The 14,117-nt window shown below is 41.4% G+C and overlaps 1 protein-coding gene across 5 annotated transcripts in view; it reads right to left on the bottom strand.

The window, feature by feature from the left end:
- Positions 1–13,483, bottom strand: part of numb (NUMB endocytic adaptor protein) — a 42,737-nt gene extending 29,254 nt beyond the window's left edge. Inside the window, exons 1-2 of one of the 5 annotated variants that reach the window (XM_061794573.1) lie at positions 13,286–13,477; positions 13,001–13,078 (exon numbers count right to left, since the gene is read on the bottom strand). The gene's annotated coding sequence lies outside the window, so the exon portion shown is untranslated. Of the gene's footprint in view, positions 1–13,000; positions 13,079–13,285 lie in introns of all 5 variants that reach the window. The other 4 variants (XM_061794575.1, XM_061794577.1, XM_061794572.1 and 1 more) reach the window with 4 other exon arrangements.
- Positions 13,484–14,117: the final 634 nt, after the last annotated feature.

Raw genomic sequence — 14,117 nt, 5'->3', positions numbered from 1 at the left:
GCAGGATTTTTCCCTGTGTTCTACAGAAATAAGCAGGGGGGTGGGGATGACATTTCTGATTCTAGATGTAACACTATTTGAATAATCTCTCCAGGAATGGAAGTCTGATTAATCCTTGCATAACGATGGCAGGGATGAGCGCAGCAGTTGTCTAACAGGCAACGAGATGGATCGAGACCACGGAGGCTACCGTTGCTGCTTTATTTTTTCACACCCAATAAATGGCACGCGACAACACACAATCCATTTATTGACAGACATCCATCTTCTTGACATCCAGTGTTGTTGTGTCTTTATTAGCTCTATATTCTGCATGGCGTGCATGAGCTAATTACAGTTTCACGCTGTGACACTCAAAGCAGGGCGAGTGGGTATTTGGACCACCGCTGTGCTGTTACTCACCCTGACAAAAATCCGGAGTCTGGACACGCGTTAAAAAGTTTTTGAACAGCACTGTAAATGATCGCCATATTAAACCTTACATACAGTGTTTTTTGTCATTTGCTAGCAATAAAAATGCCCTAAATGTTATTGTTACACACTGATTTTTGTTTATGACATTTCCTAAAGGCACCCAAAATACACATATATTGAAATATTTCAACATTTCATTCTTTTACGCAGGTGCTACAAAATTTGTGTACACTGAGGCTGTCAAATTTGTCTACTAAAATGAATTTTAGGTGTACAATTGGTGTGTGTTAAAGCAAGGTAATGGAATGGGAATCTTCAAACTGTACATGGAACAGTGGTAACAGTGTTCAAAAGGGAGCTTGAAACAGTCCCACAAACTGTCTTTGTTTCAAACACATTTGCACAGGTTCCCGCAGAATTTACCGCGACTCCCTGGAGACCCAGCTAGTCTCCAGGAGACGTCTCCGGCACCAATTAGTCCCCAGGGCAATGAGATAGGCCCTGAAGGAACATAAGTCATACAGCCTTCAGAGTGCCTTGACACGGGCGTGAAAACTGCAAAAACAAGTATTTGCACTGTAGAAAATAAAAATGCACTTTCCATTTTCTCTGAAAGACTAAGGATTAGTCATCCATTTATTAATGCTATTTATTAATGCTATTATTAAATACTTTATTTTGAAAAAATCTGAAGTTCATAATTGGAGATAGACAATTATTATGCGGATACTCTTAGCCCAAGAATATATTGTGTGCGCATGGAAAACGAACCATATGTAAGGCTTAAGAGCGGGTTCGCAGGACAGAATGTGGTGACGAGTCGGGATAAAGTGGGTGTGGGTAGTGGGAGGAAGGAAGCGGTGCAAGCTACTGTTTGGAAGCTTCCCCAGCCACCCCCTGAACCCTTCAACATGGTTGCGTGGTCCACAGGGAGATAAGGTCAAACCCCCCCCCTCTGCTTCCTGAACAGGACATGACAGACTGGGGTAACGGCTGACACAAGCCCCTTTTACATGGTCTGGAAAAAAACAGTATTTTCCCACAATCTTATTCAAGGCACTGATCTGTATAAAGGGAATGGGGAGGACTGAGTCAAGTAAGTAATTTGTCCACCTTGTCCAAAAATGAACGGCTAATTGACGCAACCTTGGCCTAAAAATGTTTCTAATTGTCTATATTACTAGTTTAAACCCTAAATATACCCAAAGCTATGATCCCAAAACACTTTAATATCATTTCAACCTCATCTTACAACATTACATGTATGCAATTCAACCCGTAAAATACCAATTACCGTATTTTTCGGACTATAAGTCGCAGTTGTTTGTCCATAGTTTGGCCGGGGGTGCGATTTATACTCCGGAGTGACTTATATGCGAAATTATTAACACATTATTATATAATTTCACGTTATTTTCACACTGACAACCGCAAGAGGGCGCGCTAGGCCTGACAAAAGCGACGTAGAAGAGGAAGCGGCGCATTGTCTACCTCTGGAGTTGGCAGAGTTGTTTAGAAGTGACACCGAGGATGAAGATTTCATTGGATTTAGTGATTTGGAGTGACACGGAGTGTTTAGTAAACTTGTTAGCATGTTCTTTATGCTATAGTTATCTGAATAGCTGTTAATATGTTACGTTAAGATACCAGGCACGTTCTCAGTTCGTTGGTTTTGCGTCATGTAACGTTAGCATACCGTACACCTATTCAGCCTGTTGTTCTCTATTCCATTTTTATTTTAAATTGCCTTTCAAGATTAAATGTTTGTTCTTGGCGTTGGATTTTATCAAATACATTTCTCAATCAGTATGTAAGGGTTAAACACGCGAATGACTATGCCGTTCAACCCCTACTGTCTATACCAGAGGTGTCACACTCATTTTGGTTCAGGGTCCACATAAAGCCTAATTTGATGTAAAATGGGAAGGACCACAAAACTCTTACCATATCTGCTATAATATTAAATAATGTTTTCCCTTTGTTTGAATGCAAAATAAATAAAATACATTTTTAAAAGTCATTATATATGAAGATTTTCCTAATCGTTTTACAAAAATCTCAGATTTCTTCAATATTTTGCTTCAGTTTTTCATCTACAATGTGTACATAATAACTGATCACAGGAATTGTATTATAAGGCAAAAAAAACATAAAAATACAGGTATTTGGAACTGTAATATAGAATATTATACTTTGAAATTGAATCAACTTATGAAGACCTGGGAATTGTTACCATTTCATTTTTTACAGGAGCATAATAATTCTCAAAATTATCCTTAGTCTCCACCACCATAATGTCTTTTGTCATTTTTCATTTTCAAATTCATCCTGCGGGCCGAATTGTACCAGCTAGCGGACCGGTTTTGGCTCACGGGCCATACGTTTGACACCAATGGTCTATACAATCGTGGAATGGAGGACAGTTCAACTGGCAATTTACCTCTTTCAGAGGTGATCTGAGGTATAACAGATTGATCGGAAAGATCGTAACAGAGGCGGGACGCAGACTGTGCGTAAGTGTATTCGGGAATGTCGGGAGCGGGGTGTGAAGTTTAACACCAGACACTCACATCTCCCGCCCGGTTGTATTTTCAAGCTATTGTTGTCATTATACCAGACGCTGGAACTGATGTTGTCGCACAGCTTATATGATTGTGAGTGCCGTGTAGCTGTGTGTAAAACTCCACACAGTTGCGGCTATCTCCTGCCTTTGATGGGTTTTGTGTTAAATGGGAGACTGATTGACAGGGTTTCCTGTTTGGGTAGCAATTTTGCGGGATCACGCTGTTGAAGAGACACTGTGGAAAATTCTGGGGAAAAAAGTTCAGCGTCTAGAGTCTAGACGGTCAGTGTGTGTAACAGCTGAGGTTTAATTTAGATGTCGAGGGCGCTTGTGGGTGTGGCCAGTGACCATCATCATCATCCCCGGTTGTGATGCACAGACTCAATCAATGCTTCTGGCCTTATTTTCAAAGCCAGATGGGGATTTAAGGCCATGTCCCCAAGATTTATGTATGGCCATGTCTCCTCCCAGTGGGACGTGGCCGGAACAGCTAACCAGGGAGGCGTCCAGGAGGCATCCTAATCAGATGCCCGAGCCACTTCATCTGGCTCCTCTCAATGCGGAGGAGCAGCGGCTCGACTCTGAGCCTCCCAGATGACCGAGCTTCTCACACTCTCTCTAAGGGAGAGCCCGGATACCCTGCGGAGGAAACTCATTTCGGCCGCTTGATCTTGTTCTTTCGGTCACGACCCACAACTCATGACTTCGAGAGAATAAACACACCAGCTTTGCTCCATTAGCGTAGCACTGACCCCAAGGAAGTGGAGTCACCGTTACATATTGACCACGCCGGTGCGGCAAAGTGCGGTTAATACGTGATCTATTAAACCCACACAAGCGCGAGCACATTTTATCTCCCAGAGCATACACTGATGCGAGACAACCCAGGTTAGCTCGCTCGCTTCCACGGGGCTATAAACCGGCTAAGTAACAACTTATCAGTGCACCTCTGATATCTGACGCGTTCTGTACATGAATCGGTGAGCAGGAGCGAGACCAGATGTAATCTTAGTTGGGGACTTTGGTTCCAGTTCCATGTGACAACACAACAAGCACAAAAGAAGTAGTGTGCTCCATTTTGTCTCAATTGCTTCAAGGTTAAATTAGTGAACCATCTTTTCTCACACGCAATAAACCACGCTCACATAATTGCTTGAAGGCCCTATAAATTGAATTCTGAGATTTGTTTCTAAAAAAAATAATAATAATAATACATTATACGTTTGACAATAAGTGCTGTAAACGTAAAAGACAAACTTATGTAGCACTCAAACTGTTTTTCACCATTTCAGTTTTCCTGATTTTTCTTGGGGTGTGGGTAAAACGGCACCGAGCAGTGACGCATTCTGGCATGAGTGCCCCCTGAGAACTAGAGGGCCTTCGTTGATATCAGTGATTATCCAATGTAATTGCGAGTTACTTAGTTATTATTACTCGGCCCGAGCTTGTTCGCTCGCGAACTAGCTGGTGGCCACTCATTGTGGCGTGGAAAGGCCCAATGGGATATATTGCAACCACTAGATGATTTAAGCAGATATATTTTCAAGGCTCAAACATGTAGGGATATGTAGGCATGAGGAAGATGCTAGAGGAAGCAGTATCCATTTTTCAGGTCGTTGTAGTGGTATTTGATTGACAGATGACAGTTGAGCAGGACATGGTTTCATTGCGTTCAACTGTTATTTTTCACGATTTCTAAGCTTCATTTTACATACACTTGCCAATTTTTTTTAACCACTCAAATTTCGCAAGGTTGTTAACAACACTCTACTCGATGGTGTGTCCAATTTAGAAGTCTAATTTTCATATTTCGTTACAATTCTTTTAGTTCTTGATACTTGTGGGTCCTGGAAGTAAAATGTTTTAATGAGACATGTTCAGGGTGTTGTTTTTTTGGCGCCTTCAAATAATCCTGCAACTAAATCAAACTAAACTCAACGTAATTACAGTTGCAACAATTAATCGATAAATCTCCATCTAATCGATTATTCAATTAAACAACAACTTGTTTAACTTAAAATTGTCAAAATCTTTGGAATTTCAGCCTATCAACAGTAAATATTCTCAGATTTATGTCCTCCATGAAAGCATATGTTTGCGTTTAATCAAAATAAGACATTTGCAAACATCTGCTTTTATTTGGAAAATAATTATCAACATTTTTGCCAACGTTTTACAGACCAAACCAGTGACTGAATCTTAATCTATTTATGTTTATGCGTTTTCTGAACTGTCAATTTGAAATAATGTCCTGCTTTTAAATAAAGCGCTGGAAATTTTAAAACATTTTTGCATTCATCAATAAAAAAAATAATAAATAAAAGAGATTAATCTATTTTCGAAATGATCATTAGTTGCAGCCCTAAATGTAATATTACCAGCAGCCCAAGCACACAGTGGTCCTCCAGAAGGTCCTATTTCCAGGGCTTCCTGTAGTAGAAATGTGCAGGATGCACAGTAGATGAAACAAATTCCTGTGTTTGCTGGGTTCTCTTTAAAAGGCAATGGCTGATAACTGCTCTTCTGTCTCAGCTCTGATACGGCAATTTTTGTGGGATCTCTTTGCAGAAGAGGCTATGGAGAGAGCGTCAAAAGGCTGACATGACGGGGCGGAAAACGAGGACTGTGTGTGTGTGTGTGCGTGCGTGTGTGCGCGTGTGTAGCAATATCTGTCTCAGCAGCAGGAGTGATGAGAGGATGGTAGAACAGGAAATTCACGCTGAGCGAACAGACTTGCAATCTTGCACCATCCCCCTGACCTGGCCAATATCCATGAATACACACATATTTTACTATTACCACACTTCTCTCTTGGGTGTGAAGTTTGTGAACTAATCAAAATAAAACATCAAGATGATTGCATGTAAAAGCGCATAAATTGGAGGGGGGGGGGGGTAGTACAGAGTGCAGCTGTTGTGCCGTTTACGTATGTCAGGAATGCTGTTCACGTACTTGAGCTCTGCTCTCATCCCACCAGGGCTATTTGTCAAGAGGTGGACGTCTGCAGAATTTAAATACTCCAGCAGATTTACGCCAGGCTGCCAGCCCTACCTGGCCGAGCAACGTTAGCGAGGCTTTTATTATAAAAAGTGACCTCAAACATAAAGCGTACGTGGAATATTTCTCTAAGCAGCGCTCTCAGAGTATGTACCTCCCTTTCAGAATCAACAAACTACAACCCCAAATCCAATGAAGTTGGGATGTTGTGTTAAACATAAATAAAAACAGAATACAATGATTTGCAAATATGTTCAACCTATATTTAATTGAATAAACTACAAAGATATTTAATGTTCAAACTGATAAACTTGATTCTTTTTAGCAAATAATCATTAACTTGGAATTTTATGGCTGCAACACGTTCCAAAAAAGCTGGGACAGGTGGCAAAAAAGATAGAGAAAGTTGAGGAATGCTCATTAAACATCTGTTTGGAACATCCTAGAGGTGAACAGGCTAATTGGGAACAGGTGGGTGCCATGATTGGGTATAAAAGGAGCTTCCCTGAATTGCTCAGTCATTCACAAGCAAAGGTCGGGCGAGGTTCTCCCCTTTGTGAACAAGTGCGTGAGAAAATAGTCGAACAGTTTAAGGACAATGTTCCTAAACGTGCAATTGCAAGGAATTTAAGGATTTCATCATCTACTGTCCATATCATCATCAAAAGGTTCAGAGAACCTGGAGAAATCACTGCGAATCTGGAGAAATCACTGCGTAAGGGGCAAGGCCGTAAACCAACATTGAATGCCCGTGACCTTCGATCCCTCAGGCGGCACTGCCATCAAAAAAACGACATCAATGTGTAAAGGATATCACCACATGGGCTCAGGAACACTTCAGAAAACCAATGTCAGTAAATAAAGTTCGGCGCTACATCCGTAAGTGCAACTTGAAACTCTACTATGCAAAGCAAAAGCCATTTGTCAACAACACCCAGAAACGCCGCCGGCTTCTCTGGGCTCGATAGACTGATGCAAAGTGTAAAAGTGATCTGTGCTCCGACGAGTCCACATTTCAAATTGTTTTTGGAAATTGTGGACATCGTGTCGTCCGGGCCAAAGAGGAAAAGAACCATCCGGACTGTTATGAACGCAAGGCTCAAAAGCCAGCATCTGGTGCCAATGGCATGGGTAACTTACACATCTGTGAAGGCACCATTAATGCTGAAAGGTACATACAGGTTTTGGAGAAACATATGCTGCCATTCAAGCAACGTCGTTTTCATAAACACCTCTGCTTATTTCAGCAAGACAATGCCAAACCACATTCTGCACGTGTAACAACAGCGTGGCTTCGTAGTAAAAGAGTGCAGGTACTAGACTGGCCTGCCTGCAGTCCACCTGCGGTCTCCCACTGAAAATGTGTGGCGCATTATGAAGCGTAAAATATGACAACGAAGACCCCGGACTCTTGAACAGCTGAAGCTGACTTCAAGCAAGAATGGGAAATAATTCCACCTACAAAGCTTCAACAATTAGTGTCCTCACTTCCCAAACGTTTATTGAATGTTGTTAAAAGGTGATGTAACACAGTGGTAAACATGACCCTGTCCCAGCTTTTTTGGAACGTGTTGCAGCCATAAAATTCTAAGTTAATAATCATTTGCTAAAAACAATAACGTTTATCAGTTTGAACATTAAATATCTTGTCTTTGTTATGTATTCAATTAAATATATGTCAAACATGATTTGCAAATCATTGTATTCTGTTTTTATTTATGTTTAACACAACGTCCCAACTTCATTGGAATTGGGGTTGTACAATCAATCTCATTTATTGCAAGGAATCCAGGCAAACTCGAGGAATGTGACTCAATGTGCCAGTTCAAGGGGATGAAAAATATAGCCAATAATGAAAATCAAAACAAAGAGTTATGAAAAAAGGACTTATAAAGAACCCTGCGAAGACAGCAAATTTGCCGCATCTGTGTGCGCATTCACAGAGCGACGCAGCATTTCCGGATTGGGTAACTCATTTCCACCGCAGGAACTTAATCCTGGAGCCGGGAACTGTACTGCATGAAACATTACATTTCTACAAAGTTTAGTTCTATATATATGGGACAAAAGAAGACCCTGCTTGAACATATCAGTACCGGGTATCTGTGCCGATATTGGTACTTGTATTTAAAAAAAGAATAATAATAATAATAATAATTGCCTGATACTGTCTGCACAGATACCGTCCGCGGCCGTGCTTTCGTCCACTCCAATGAAACTCAATAATTCTGCCTCCAAGAAAGAACACAAAAACACAGCGGTTAAGCAGCTCCACTATCACCTTACAAATGATAGCAATATCAGTGAGGGACTTTCTACCTAACGACTCTTGTGGACGGACGGACAGTGGCCTCCCTGCGAGGCATCCTAACCACTGTCCTTTTTTGCATTCCAAAAGAAGAATACCATCCGTGGTTTTGAGGTGTGCCTCTAACTTGGGGCATGACTAGTTGAGTTTCTCCACAACAACTAAGGCTAACTAACTAGCATGATTTGCATTTCAGGGAGGAGCCGACTTTAGCTCGCGTTGTTAGCAAAAGAAATTATCGCCGCATGTACGTGAGTGTATTTATTTAGTTTATTTTTTTTAATAAAGTCATCTGTCAGACAACTTTCTTTTTAAGGTTACTGTAAGATGAGTTTTAAATGATAAACTGTTTGGGAATCATAGTGTGTAGTATATTTACAGTTTAAATTATTGATATTGGCAATTCTAAACATTAATTGGGGTCATTAATTGCTTGTGGTTTTTCACAATTCTCGCCAGATACCGTCCGCGGTACATTTTGTTTTCTTTCAGGCTGTTGTCTTCGGACAGAAGTTAAATACAAAACACAAACAAAGCCTAAACATCAGATATTTTCATCTTTGGTAGCTCTTGAAGACATCTTGCGTAAAACAAAAGACAGTGTAGATGTTTAATATTCCTACAGTTGCTTTGTCCAGTTCTCATGCGATAAGACTCCTCCTAAGCTGGAAGGAAGTGCTTTGACCCATTTTAGCGACTACGGAAGTTTATTGCGAATAACTCCTATTGCTGTAGTCTGATAATATGGACTTTTTGTTGGATTTCCCAACACTTCCAAACTGGATATAACATGGAAGAATTACACTAAAGAGCAAAGCAGTGGAAGACAGCTCTGGTTTCTCTTCCAAGAGGCCAAGAGACTTCAAACAATTCACGGGTCTGAGGATCGGACAGCTTGGAAAATTACCAAGGCGGCACAATCGGCCAGGGCACCTCTGATCCACCACGGCCCGGCACGCCAATTAAGGAGGAATAATGGCCGTCCCTCAGGGGCCGGCAAGGCGCAGGCGCTGTTGGACACGACGGGTCAGAGACCGGCAGGCACCGGCCCGGTCATCAACATGCCTCGCCAAGCAAAAAGCCGCCGGTGCCCCTTACTGAAATCCGGCACGACGGCGGCCAAATGGACAGTGGGCACAGCGGGGCCATTGTTCAGGACTCTCACGGGCCAGACGGGCCTCTTCTTTCCTCTGCTGGAATGTAAAGTACCTGCTCGTGAACATCTTCCGCATTAACCTTGTTTGTACACTTTGCTTGGAAATTAATCGAGTTTATCGATTCATTTGAGTTCACAGTAAAACCCCGTTTGTTACTCGGAATACATTCCAGACCTACCAGTAATAAGTGATAGAGAGAAGATATAAAAACCTCTCTTTTCTCTTTTTATAGCTTAACCGCTCCGATTTAAACACCTGTGTGAGTGGCCTCATTGTGTTCAATAAACGGCTAAAAAGTGCATCCGCAATTATGGCTCCCCTTTCCCACATGCGAGGGGAATTACAGTAAATGAGATTTTTTTGTTGCTGTTGTGACTTTCGGCTTGTCCTAACAGGGGTCGCCACTGTGAGTCACTCTCATTAATTGTTTGGTACAATTTCTAGACTGGTTGCCCCTCCTGAAGCAAACCGCCCATTTCTATCACCCAGTTGCGACCAGCAGCGCGTGGGTATTAGGGCACTGACCGGGGAATTGAACCTGCACTGTACGCATGAGGCAGCACCTTGTACTATTACACTACCAGTGCACTAGTGAGCATTACAGTAAGTACACCATTTTTTTTTTTTTTTTTTAAAGGATAGCTTAAACATATGGGAAACAGCGGCACAAATGATGACCTGCGATAGAGCGGGGAACACTACTTGTCAGAAATATTTTCTTGTTTTGCTTTTTTTTTTCCCCCCCCAATGGATTTTTTTTTTGTTTAGTGGCTTCCATACTTCAAAGTACACCTTTGTCGAGTAGTTTACAAAAGCCAGTCAGTGTTCCAAATTAGCAACTTTGTCGCAATACACCACAGAGAAGAGTGTTGTTCACATTCCTGACAAATTTCCAACGTTTGATTTTAATCAACTTTTTTTTTTGTAACCTCGGGGTTGCCTGTATACTGATGGAACTAAATGCGCTTTCCCCCCCCCCCCCCCCAAAAAAACGTTTCTCTGGTCATGACATTAAAAAGGTACGTCCTTCAACTACATCAACAGGTTACCGGGGTACTTCAACACGGACCATTGTAGGGAAGAAAAAATAAAAATAGAGGAAAAACAGCTAATAACCACCAATTAAAGAGCGAATTTGCCTAAAGAACAAGACATCCCTTGGCGAGGTGACGTCAAGTGGACATCCGACGCGTGCCGCCAAGCCAAGTCGTCTTAATTACAGCTGGGTGGGTATGAAAAAAAGCCTGAGGGCTCAGGTATCGCTCCATGTAGGGCTCGTCGAGAGAGAAAAAGGAGAGACGCCTCAGCCTGTCACAAACACACACACACCTCATAGATTTAACAGGCAGCGACATAAGAGGAGCTCAAAGCCCCTTGGACCTAATTGGGAGATAAAAGATAAAAGTCCCAAATGAGCGCACCAGTAAAACGATGCAACCTCTTCTGTTGATTCGTTTTCTTGAAACAAGGTCGGACAAATAAAACAAGAACAGGCCACCAAACATCAGAAAACAAGTTTTGCCGATCAGGGTAGAAAGTGACATAATGTGGTCCACGGGTGCATTTGGATTTGAAAACTTGGGTTTGCAGCATAAATCTAGCCTTCTGGTTGATGAACTTCTATTGAAAGATCATCAGAAAGAAGAGTAGTCTTCCTAGCGACCTATTCTGAGCTGGACGGGAGCGCGGCCAACAGCGTTTTACAATCAAGATGACCCTGTTTTGACGCCGCCGGACCAAAATAGGCTCAGTTTAATTGCAGTTTCAGTGTACTTGTGTTTGTGCGCAACAGATGAAACGGTACGACAATTTAACATCGCAGCTAAAGGGACCAGAATGATCACGGAACGCTCGGTTTAACTGCAACAACAAAACGACAGTAAACAATAACACATAAATAATTACAATATTAAACGTTACATATAGTTTAGTTGGCCTGGAGTGATTCTCCACCTGCATTGATTTAAATGAGGGTTAACCTCCAAATTCCATTCTAAGGAATTTAGATTCCATGATTTTTGTTTTTTCTCTTTACACTGCCATGACACAGATCGTGCCACTTGAGGGCAAAAAAAAGTGTAAATCAAGCCTTAGTGTAGCCATTCGTCTTTATTCTAACAGAATTACAGTTAAATACATCTTACTTTACTCAAGAGCGTGTGCATGAAACTTTACAGCAGCTCTTTTCAAAAAGTATGCAGGGAGTTTATACAGAAAAGTCATAAAATAACAATACTCTAAGACTTAAATAAATAATGGTAAACTTCTGGAGGAGGAGAAAGCGCATCACCACGCATTCTACTATTGTCTGCAGGACTTTGTCACCGCGTGATACATTTATCTGACTTTCTGAGACAACAGACAGCGAAAATGGGACTAGAGTCTGAATCACAGCTAAAAATAACTCAATTTGAAGTCTTTCACACAGAATTCCTGAAAAGAAAAAAAATTGCCTGGCATTTATCAGCCTTTGCCTTTGTATATATGAAAGCAAGATTTTGCCGCAACTGCGTGCGCTTCCAAGCTACGGTTGCAGCTAAGGCTGCACAATTAAGCGAATTTTTACTAATGATCACAATTTTGGCGGCCACGATTAAATTCGCCTGATCAAATTATCAATTAGGAAAAACACCATTTATTTACCTTCTGTTTTATTATGTTATTACTTTGTTTTTAATACAGTAAAATACTGTGCAGTCCTATTTTTCTTCTCAAATACATGTTATAAAAAAGAAAAAAGGTTGGTGTTTTACATGGAGCTGAGACAGACTGTCATTCCCATTTGTTACAATGGGGAAAATTGATTTGAGGTACAAGTGGTTAGAGTTACGAGCATGGTCAGGTCACGCAATCTGTGAGTTTAAAAAAAAAAAAAAAAAAAAAAAACAATAAGTGAGGCCCTCTGATTGCGTCACGGTTGCACAGCGAGTTTATCAACCTGCGTTGCGTCACGGCTCAGGCAGCATTCAACATGTGCGACCAACCACTGAGCCTCTCCCTTTCCAGTTTTCTTTCACCTATTCAAACGACACTGGCTCACTATAAGCCACATAGATAGATACCTTATTGATAAACCTTCAGCAACCACACACACACACACAACAGTGGCATTTTTGACACGCACTTACGCACGCACACACACACACTTACATCCACATACCTGTATACACACACACACACTCTACATACATAAACAGACACACACGTATATGCATACATCCACAAGCACAATTACATTCACATACACACAAATACTTCGATACACACAAACACATTCACACTCATATTTACACACACTCATAATTACATTCACACAAAATTACATTCACACAAACATACAAACACAAACTCATATACACACAAACACACACAGTGACATACAAACAAACTCAGACACCAACACAGACAGACAGACACACACACAGATTTTATACGACCAACATTTACAATAACATTACTGTCATATACACGCACGCGTACAACATAACGACAAGTGTATGACGTCACACAACCCGGAAATCAGGTGATAAGTGAAGCGTTTATGGCCCATTAAAAGCTCACCTTTTCCAGGTAGATGACTTGAGATAACCGCAAGGCACCACAGTATCGCCCCGAGTCTTTGGACGTTTAACTGAACTCCTTAGACATATTAAAAAGCAAGGGCAGCTGAGCTGGTCAGGTCTGGTCGGGTCTGTCCTGTCATTTGGACGGCTTTTAAAGCGAGCTAGGTGACGTTTGATGGAGGTTATGAGTGGAGCTAACGTAGCCACATCCGAAAACAGAAGCTTAGCTGGACGTGCTAGCGAGCTAATTGAAGCGAGAGGGAGCGTATAAAATACACCTTACCTGTGACCACCAGACGGTAGCGCCGTCACGTGTTCCGCCCCCTCCCCACCGCGGAGCCGAGCGTGTCGACCCCCTCCGAGGGAAATAATTCAAATTCCACAGAAAGAGCTGGAAGTGACTCACGAAGTCCAATCGCTTCGGCTACCGCCGCTGAATGGCTGCGAGCGAGCGGCTCAACCAAACGTCCTCCCTAGCAACGGTCCGCCTTCTCAACTTCCTATTGGTTGACAGTGGAGGTTCCGGGGTGATGGACAGGTGAGGGAGCAAACCTGGAACAGAGCTTGGCGTGCCTCTAAATACAGCACACACGCACGCGTGGGGAAGGATATAACGCCCTCTGGTGCATTTGACGCCCAACTCCATCACCGCGTGCTGCAGCAATGGCAAAGGTCCAAACTTCACCGACGGGGACCACCTGATTTTTCCGAACCAATCAGCGAAGAGATATAATGACTATAGGAAATGTAATGTTACAGCATGTCATTATTGAAGATAATGTTGGGAATTATTATTGTGGCTAAAGTGAATAAGGTAATGATAACAAATTATATAACGTTTCCACTACAATTAAACATAAAAAAATTGCTAATCACAGATGAGATTTGTCATTTTACATGTATTAAAAAGTAATTAAAGTGGTAAACGGTAATGAAAGCCATTTATTATGAAACAGGTATTTGTTAAAAAGTGAATTTTATATATCATTGTATTTCTAGTATTTATTATCATTTATCATTTTAATTTTAAACTTTTTAAATTAAAATGTTAAAACCTAATGATAGCAATTTATAATGAAACAGGTATTTTTTTATTAAAAATGAGTATATTAAAA

The sequence above is a fragment of the Phyllopteryx taeniolatus genome, chromosome 13 (assembly GCF_024500385.1).
Source record: "Phyllopteryx taeniolatus isolate TA_2022b chromosome 13, UOR_Ptae_1.2, whole genome shotgun sequence".
NCBI lineage: Eukaryota > Metazoa > Chordata > Actinopteri > Syngnathiformes > Syngnathidae > Phyllopteryx > Phyllopteryx taeniolatus.
Note: the sequence above shows the minus strand (reverse complement) of the source record. Positions and strands in the feature narration are given on the sequence as shown.